The 10,421-nt window shown below is 30.9% G+C and overlaps 2 pseudogenes; both read right to left on the reverse strand.

The window, feature by feature from the left end:
• Positions 1 to 2,865: 2,865 nt before the first annotated feature.
• LOC121220324 (ATP synthase subunit a, chloroplastic-like) lies at positions 2,866 to 3,863 on the reverse strand (annotated as a pseudogene).
• LOC121220046 (30S ribosomal protein S2, chloroplastic-like) lies at positions 3,841 to 4,789 on the reverse strand (annotated as a pseudogene).
• Between the last annotated feature and the right edge of the window lie 5,632 nt (positions 4,790 to 10,421).

Raw genomic sequence — 10,421 nt, forward strand, 5'->3', positions numbered from 1 at the left:
TAGTTGAATCATGGAAACCATGAACTAGGTAAAGTCTACCTTAAAGGCAGATGCTGACAGCAGCAGTGATGTAGATTTGGAAAATCACTAAAAATAGTAGGAATGGAATTAAATAGTGAATAAATTATGCAAACGAACCTTGATGAATCTATTTTCATATGAAAGTAACGAAACGTTCATATGAATAGTATATTATGAGATGCTAAAGTTTTCGTGAGACAGGGCCAGAACGGTTTCTGGATTCCCTGTTCCGACTTTGGAAATTCATTATAAATTAACCAGAGATAATTAGAAGTCATGCCATATATGAATAGATTCCTTTTTGAGTCTAGTTTCTATAGAAACAAACGAAATCAGTATTGAAGCCCTGTACAGGGAGATATCCAAGTCGTAATGCGCAAAGGTCAGTGTAGTCGATCCCTGTAACATGGGAGACTTTGACTAATAAACTGTACTAATTGGCCCGACAAAAAATTCTAGAAAAAAATTTGTAGATGTATATATGAGTCTAGTTTCAGGGAAAAATCACGAAGCTGATTTTCGAGTTGTGAAACTCGAGATATGATTTTTAAGGTGACAGTGACGCAGTTAGCCAGCTTGCCTGGAAAATTTAAAATGGATTGTGCAAAGAAGTGATTTAAGTCTGCAAACCCCTCGTGTCCGACTCCGGCGACGGACTCGGGTACGGGGTGTTACAATTATTTCTTATTTATTGGGAATTAATTCCCAATATCTTTTTTTTCTAATGTAATGAGCTTACCCTCTCCTTCTCGTCTCTATTCATATTCCAAAATATCAAAACTAATTGCTAATCCAAGACCAGAATATTCGGAGGATTCTTCTGACCAAAATAGAAAATATATCAAAAAACTAAAAAGTATAATAAAAAATAAAAAATAAAAATTTTACATATAATTTGGAATTTCTAATTGGACTTAGAATTGTATAATGTATAATTGTAATTTTTCAGCAAAGTTGTTTCTTTTTTTTTTTCAAATTCAAAGAATTCTTCTCCCTTTATACATAAGTCATCGATTTAGCATTGGAAAAAGGGGCTCAAATCGTTTTATCGACATGAGTGTTTTATATCGAAAAAACATTTTTGTTTTGAAAATATTTCTGTATTTAGTAACATAGTAGTAGAAAGAGTACCCTACTACATCTGAACTTCACACGGGTTTGGCCTTAACCATGTTAATGGTCCTAGATTGTTGGTTAATAAAGAATCAAAGTCGATGTACCAATGAATCACGAAATGCTATGGTTCTATAATATGATTTTAAAAATTTATTCAAAAGTAATTCGCGAGATCATGCACTCTTTTCTTTCCTATTTATAATGAAAAAAAGTACAACTGAGTGAATCCAGCCTATTCTTGAAATAAACAACTCACACACACTCCCTTTCCAAAAAAGATCAATATACCAAGTACTACACTTAGATATATTGGATTTGTTATTAAAATATCGGTATTAACCCCGAAACTAAGAAGGGGAAGGAAGAAAGCGAGTCAGTGTGATAATTCCTCATCTTCAAATTAATCCTTCCCATGGATTATTGTCCCCAAAAATAATTAATTGTAGGGGTGAAATCTTGATAGAATTCAAAAAAGCGAGGAGTAAGTCCCAAGCTATAAAATAAGAAAAAAAATACAAAATTCTCATGTTTATAGGATTAAACAAAGGGATTCACAAATAAGAGTGCCAATGCTACAACCAACCTATAAATTGTTAAAGCTTCCATAAAAGCCAAACTAAGCAATAAAGTACCTCGTATTTTTCCCTTCGCGTCGGGTTGTCTTGCGATACCTTCTACAGCTTGGCCCGCAGCAGTACCTTGACCAACTCCAGGTCCAATAGAAGCAAGCCCGATAGCCAACCCAGCAGCAATAACAGAAGTAGTAGAAATCAGTGGATTCATGATATGTTCCTCACACCAAAATAAAAAAATGGTTAATGATACAATCATCTAATGAATTTTGACTTTTTTATATTATTCCATCGCTAAGATTTAACCTGCCGAAGTAACGAAGAACTTTGAATGGAAGTGAGAAGATTATTGAACCGTCTGAACTATTTCGACATCTTTTTTTTAGGTCCTATCCGCTAGATTTTTTTGAATCTGCACATACTTTGTTATTCCCTTTCTTTTTTCCAACCCATTCTTTGCTTTGAATTATTTGTTTTCGTCTTTATTTTATCTCTTTATTCATTCAATTCAGAGTCAAAGACGAAACAGAGGAACTTCTATTCTTCTATTGGAATACCCATCTAAATCCACAGTAGTAGGTTGGATTAGATATATTTTGAGTTCGTATATAATTAGTCAATATCTAATATCCCATATACATGTGTTTCTTACATAACATAAACCAACTATTCATGTCTTAGATTCAATTGGATTCTAGAATTATTCCTCAAAGGATAGACAAGAGTTGTTTTATAGCGATTAGATCCCATATACCTAATTTTACCCCCTTTCTTTTCCTAATCATTTTTTATATCGTTTTTTTGTAATGTAAATTCGTCTCTTCCTTTTATTTTTTATTTACCATTATCTCACATGGATACAATCTAAATGGATGGATTCATTAGACCAAATCATTGTATACAAATAAAACATCAATATCAGTATTTGATTGAGCTAAGTTCATGCAATGTATTTTATTATTTATGAAAAAAAAATTCTTTTGGTCAATCATTGAATTGAATGAAGAAATTGACTGAAATGGAAATCATTCTATATAAAGAACAACTTTTTAAAAATCATAGACCCTAAATTGATATCATAAGAATTCCTATTCTAATTAGGACTCATAATATTAAAATTGAATAAACAAAAACAATATCAAGATAAAGATAATATTGATTGAAGGTAAATATGATATAAATATAAGTAATAAAAAAATGGACCAACCCTGAATTTTAGGAAAAAGATCTTTTCAATTAGATCTTTTTCCTTTTTTTATTACAATTCTCTAATATCGTAATATTTTTGTAATTACTCTAGATCGTCGTATTTGTATATTTATGGTCCCTAAGTAAGTAGATTATCTTGAGTTGCACATACATTGGATTGGACCAAGCTAAGCTAAAAAAGGGCTAGACTATTTCAAAAACAAAAACTAGTCAATGATAACCCTCCGTGGATTCTCCTATATAAGCCGTAGCTAAAGTTGCAAAAATAAGAACATGAATCCCACTTGTAAATAATCTAAGGAACATGACAGGTATAGGGACGACTGAAGGTACTAAAGAAATAAGAACAACAACTACTAATTCATCAGCTAATATATTCCCGAAAAGTTAAAAACTAAGTTATAAGGGTTTTGTGAAATCCTCTAAAATGTTAATAGGTAAAAGAATTGGAGTGGGTTGAATGTATTTACTGAAATACCCCAATCCTTTTTTTGAAAGACCCACATAGAAATATGCTACTGACGTGAGTAAAGCTAAAGCAACAGTAGTATTTATATCATTCGTGGGTGCGGCTAACTTTCTATGAGGTAATTGTATGATTTTTCAAGGTAATAGAGCACCCAACTAGTTAGAAACAAAAATAAATAGAAACATAGTTCCACTAAAGGGAACCCATTGACCATATTCTTCTCCAATCTGAGTCTTGCTTATGTCTCAAATGAATTCAAGAACATATTCGAAGAAATTTTGACCGGTGGTTGGAATGGTTTGTCGATTCCGTACAGTGTTAACAGTGGAACCTAATAAGATAGCAATTACAACCCAAGAAGTAATAAGTACTTGAGCATGGACTTGGAAACCTGCTATTTGCCAATAGAAATGTTGGCCTACTTCTATATCAAAGATATCATATAACCCGTTTAGTGCGTTTGATATACCATTCATATTGCCCTTTAACAGAAATAGAACTTTACTTAAAAAAAAGAATTATTTTGATTCAATCTTCTCTTGCCTACTCAAATTCTATATTTTTTACACCGACGAAACTAATCACACAATATTCACAGTTTTTTTATCTCTTTTGTGCGATTCAAGATATAGTAACCGGTTCCATAAATCTATGTAGTTCCAAAAAATAATTTATTTATCTTATTATTAATCAAGGATTTCGTATATAGCTAGAACGACCCTCACAAATTGTGACTACTAATTTGTTAAGAATTAATCGAATTGAAGCTATAGCGTCATCATTGATGGAATCGAAATATCTGCGAGATCGAGATCGCTATTTGTATCAGTTACATAAATTGTTGGAATTCCCAATGTGATACATTCTCGCAGAGCCGTATATTCTTCTTGCTGATCAACGATGATTACAATATTAGGCAATCTCATTATATATTTAATCCCACCCAGATATGTTTGCAAGCGAGATAATTGTCTCTTCAACATAACTGTATCTCTTTTCAGAAGATGGTTGAGTCCCCCCATCTTTTGTTCTGTTCTCAAGTCCCTGAACTTATGAAGTTCATTTCTGTAGTGGGCCAATTTCTTAACATACCACCGAGCCATTTTTTATTAACATAATGACGCCAAGCCCTTATTGCAGCCTGCGCCACCAAATCAGCGGCTTTATTTTTTGTACCAACAATTAATAATTGTTTTTCCTTACTTGCTGCATCAAAAACTAAATCACAAGCTTCTAATAAAAAACGAACGGTTCTAGTCAGATTTGTAATATGAATACCTTTACGTTTTGCAAAGATATATGGTGCCATTCTAGGATTCCATTTCCTAGTACCATGACCAAAATGAACTCCTGCTTCCAACATCTCTTCCAAATTTGTGTTCCAATATCTTCTTGCCATTTCTGTTTTCACTTCTCTCCTCCCTCCCTCTCTCTCTTTCTCTCTCTCTCTCTCTCTCTCTCTCTCTCTCTCTCCTCTCTCTCTCTCTCTCTCTCTCTTTAAGTAAAAAAAAGAGAGACAAGACACCCTAAAATAAATAATAGATCTAATGGAACCTTTTCTTCTACCGGGGATTGGTCGTTTATCTACGAGCCAAGCCATTACTTTCTATTCATTATTCTCTTTATTACTATTAACAAATTAACAACTCAAATGACCACAACAAATTATCTTAAGAATCATTAAATTCTATACCTATAAAAGAGCGGCCTGATGTATCATGTAAATTGTTTGAAATGCAAGAGTCAAATAATTCTGGTGGTGGAAGAAAATATCTCTCATTTCTACCCCGAAAAAATTCTTTTTTTTTGTTTCCAAAAGAATGTTGTTATGTTGCTGTGACCTGTACACTAATCCTTTGAATCCGGTACCGGCGGGTATCATACCCCCAAGCACAACATTTTCTTTCAGGCTTTTCAACCAATCGATACGACCCCGGAGAGCAGCTTTTGCTAAAACTTGAGCAGTTTCTTGAAAACTTGCTTCATATATAAAACTTTGAGTGTTCAAAGATACTCTCGTTATTCCCAATAAAACGGCTCGATAACAAATAGCTTTTTCTAAAGCACGCCTCGTTCATTCCGCTCGCAATAATCTAATCAATTCCTCGGGTAAAAAAACATTAGACATTCCATCTCCTGAAACCAATACTTTTGATATTATTTGACGTATAATAATTTCTATATGCCTATTATGGATCTGTACCCCCTGAGATCGATAAACCTTTTGGATCTTATTAACCAAAGAGAGACGACTTTGCATTATAGTTAGCTCAACACCAATCACGAATCTCCAAAGAATTCCAAGATTCTTGTTATACATTCGTTCCAACCCTCAATTCTCTGTTCTAGGTTCATCAATATTAAATCAATTGAACGCGCTTCTAACACTTGTTCCACTTTTGGAAGACCCTGCGTTATATCACCAGATCTCGATTTTTCATATATAAATGTAACTATCGTATCTTTTTCGTAAAATATTTCTCCATAATGCCCATGGACAGTTGCTCCTGGAGTTGCCAAATAGGGCTTAGCCGATCTTATTACTATAGAATCAGCTTGAACAATAAAAACTTAACCTGATTTTAGGCGTGGTCCGCTTTTGGCTATACATACATTTTCACAAATAAACTGCCCAAGACTAATTATTGTGGACGTTTCTTCACAATAATTATGATAATAATGATGATGGGGAAATACCAATTCAAATTGACTGCATTCAAAAAGATGTTACGGCACGGATCGAAATTATAAATTCTCCCATTTTCAGCTATTAAATAATAGTTAAGTACTTGAAAAGCCTGTTTTAAATTGTCAAACTCCAATTATTTCGCTACCGAGGTTTGATTCTGAGTTATTAAAGGGTAAAATGATGAATAAAAATTTACAATTTTGGGGGCTGTTCCTAAAGGACCTAATAAATTCTTAATTGGAATTAAAGGATCTTTTTTAATTGATTGTTTTATCATATTGTGATATTTTACATCGTTAAATGGGCCCATGCGAAAACAATTAAATGATGACAAAATTATCAAATATTGAGATTCCTTATTTCTGTTCAAGAGCGTATGAATAGTTTCGTGATTTTTGCTAAACGATTGTTGAATCCTTGCGTTGGAATAAATGGAATAAAACGGATTTTTATTGGTACGATTTGACCTATTACCAGAAATCAATTCTGAACCTGACGAATTATTTCTTTTTCTAATATAAAAAATATGAGATTTCACTAAGTTGATTCTTAGGAAATCTCGAATCAGACCATTTGTCCTTACTTCAACAAAGGAAGCACAGACCACTTCGGCGAAAGAACTTTTGTTGTCTTGGTCCCAACTCAACACTAAACAAGTCTGAACTAGTTGAATACTTGTGAAGTTTGAAGTAATAATCGGTATATTTGTATACTCATAATTTTTTTATTCCAATTAAATATTTTGATAGTTGGTTTGGTATGAGGTATAATTTTAGAATAAAATAAAAAATTATTTTAAATATTAAGAAATTTCAATGAAATTTTATAACGAAAAAATTTATAATTTATAATTCTAAAAAATAGTAAAAAAATTATATTTCGTGATAATTTTAAAATATACGAAAAATTAAATAAATGCAAAAATTATTGTTATGACCTTTCATGTTATTTGATATTTTCATAATTTTTTGTATTTCTTCCTATTTTTTTGATACATTCTCATATTTTTTTTGTTATTTTCTCATATTTTTAATATTCCGTCATAATTTTTTTTTTATTTTTTTGTATGGTTTGGTACATCCTTATAATTTTTTGCACTTCCTCATTTTTTGGTACTTTCACGTACCTTTTCGCACTTTCTCATTTTTTTGTACTTCTTCCGATTTTTTGATACTTTCTTATATTTTTTTATACTTTCCCATGTTTTTTTTAGTTCCTCGTATATTTTAGTATTCTCTAATACTTTTTTAGTACTTCCTCTTTCATTTTTTTTTGTGGTTCTTCAAGTTTTTTGGTAGTTTCTTATATTTTTATGTATTCTCTCATAATTTTTTATATTCCCTCAAAATTTTTTACTCTCTCAATTTTTTTGGCACTTGTATTTTAGTATACCCTCAAAATTTTGGTTTGAAATGATGATTTGGTATGAGATATAATATTAAAATAAAAAATATTATTTCTAAATATTAAGAAAGTTTAATGGGATTATGTAACGAAAAAATTGGGTAACTTTTAAATTATTATTTTTCATGCTAAATTTTATAAGGAAAAAATATATTTCATGATAATTTTAAAATAGAATAAAAAATTAAATAAATGAAATAAAGTAAGAAGAACCAAAATTGGTATACGTCAAATTTTTTATATTCCCTTATTTTTTTGGGTGCTTTTTAATGTTTTTTTTTTACTTGGGTGAGTATAAAAAATTATAAGAGAGTATCAAATATTGATTCATCTTATAAAATTTTTTTTTAAATTTTTTTTTTTAAATTTTATTAATATATATTATAAATTTTACTAATATGCAAAAAAAATTAAAATTAAAATTAATTTATCAAGTCAAGACTTTATTTTAAAAGCAAATTTTGATGGCATATAAAAAATTACAAAAAAATACTAAAAATTATGAGAGACTAGCGTGCCCAAAATTATAAAGCAATAACAAAAATGGAAAGGAATTTTCTTTTTAATTTAAACTTTATGAGAAACTCATTGTAACGAACTTTTCCTAGAATTTCCCGTCAAGAGGTAAGTAACGGCCAGCACCCAAGTTTAACGCTGTTTAGGGCATTTTGGATATTTCAACATCAAATTAATAAATAAACGGGTCATTGTGTCAACTGTTTGAGAATTATTTTATTATCTTTTCCTCAACTATTACTATACTCACCTAATTTTGTGTGGATCTATTAATTACTGAATTTGGCCTTTCAAATGATTTTGACAATTATAAATTATAAATTATAAATTAATATTGATTTCAACTTGGTAATTTGAATATTTTTATGGCATTAATTTAAATTCGAGTGATTTTACTACTTGGGCTATGGTTTGGGCTTTCACCCATTGCTACATAATTTTTTTATTATATTTTGTTGAATTATAAAATTTCAAATTATGTAAAAGAAAAAAAAATACTATAAACAAGCCCCTGCTTTTACAAGATTTGTAGATAGGTCCCTTCTCCTAGCATTTGTCAAGTGCCATCCCTTCCTATGTGCATGACATTGTTGGATCTAGCGTCCTAAGTGTAGTATTTTTGTCAATAGACACTAGTAATTTTTTTGAACAGATTGATTAATAAAAAAATTTCATTTATTACATTAATATACTTTGCATAATTATCCTCATATGATTTTTGCACAGAAAGCAAAATGAAAATAAATGTTGCTCATTGGTTGCATAAATGTTTAACTAATACTAAGCGGTATTACATGGTTGTATTGTAGTACGGAAAGACAGCCTGTATTAGTAAACAAACCTAAACATGTCCTTAGTCTAACTGGAAATGAACAAACCAATTAAAAGACTAATATCTCGTCTATCAGGTCCAATTGGGGAGATGCCTTGTCTTCGGCATTGGAGCGGATGACTCCCAGAAGATAGAGACATAGATGTGACTGATTGGACTAACATGACCCAAGCAAAATAGATCCTGAATCCGTTTATGGACTTATTCGCTTGTGACATTCATAGTGTTGCATACCTAAATCTTGAGTGGTTGGCAGACTATGTATGTCTGACTTGTACACTTTGAAGTAAATAAAAGCTTAAATTCAAATAGATAATGAATCGAAAGCTGGTGCGTTGGGTGTACAACTTCTGTAGTATGTAGTGTCATTCACAACAGTGGAATTCATAACCCAAAACATAAGTAAATGATATCCTCTCATTGGCATTACATGGTTGATGAAAAGTAAATGTGGCCATAGGACATTTGTCTTTTTGATGGATGACTTGATCACTATTTAATAGTAATTGACTTTTCATGAAGGAAGATGTAATGATTACCATGAAATAAAATATGATTATATTGGGAGAACGAATATTATCCCAAAGAGATCAAGGATATCCTATGAGGGTAACACACTTATGACAAGGTCATTAGACAACATTGAGTAGTTGCTTTCGTAATGGTATGCCATTCGGGAGAGCTCAGCCACGATACTACAGTGGAATGAATTCGTGACTAAATGAGTTTATAATTAATAGGCGAAAAGTTGAAACTTAATTATAAATCATTTGAGACTCAACTACATATGACCAATCGAACCCTCCGCTAGCTCATTGACACCAGAAATGAATTGCGTGTTTGAATAGAAATGAACGAAATGAATAGAAAAGGAGAAATGAGAAACATTCAAGAATTATTATGGTTTTCTTCGAAATGGAGAAATGAAATCATTTGGAAATGAATGTAGGTTTTCAAAAATGGAAATGGAAATTTGCAATCCTATATAGGATTACTTAAAAAAATGATGGAAGGATGAGTTTATGTTTTAGGACTGTTTTAAAGCACGAAAATAAAAATAAATCATTCAGTTATAGTGAACATGTTGAGTTGTGACATATTGAATGAATTTTTCTGAAATTTTACTAGGGGTAAAATTGTTAAAATTTTATTGGGATAAAATTGGGATGAGAAAATAATTTAATATGAAAATATTAAAATTTATTTTGGGAAATAGAAAAACTGGATCGGGTTGGATCATATTACAGAGTACTGGGTAAAAACGACCCAAGAAATACTCGTAAATAAACTCGATGTGAGAGATGCCAAAATCCCCTCATATAACATGAAAGGGACGACAACTCTAGTAGAAATAAAATGGTGAGTTGTTCAGCCCTCTCTTACTCTAAGTAGGATGTTGTTTTTCTATTTAAAGTAAACTTCTACAACTCTGTAAGAGTTCTACATTCTCTTCCTATAAATAGATGACATCGGTAGAACTATTAAAAATAACTTTTAAGAGATTGTTATTCTGCCGAAAAATAAAGAGAATTGATTCTAAACTTATAAATATATTTTTTAGAATAACAATTTTACCTGTTTCTATTATAAAGG

This window comes from Gossypium hirsutum, chromosome D08 (assembly GCF_007990345.1).
Source record: "Gossypium hirsutum isolate 1008001.06 chromosome D08, Gossypium_hirsutum_v2.1, whole genome shotgun sequence".
In the NCBI taxonomy this organism is placed as follows: domain Eukaryota; kingdom Viridiplantae; phylum Streptophyta; class Magnoliopsida; order Malvales; family Malvaceae; genus Gossypium; species Gossypium hirsutum.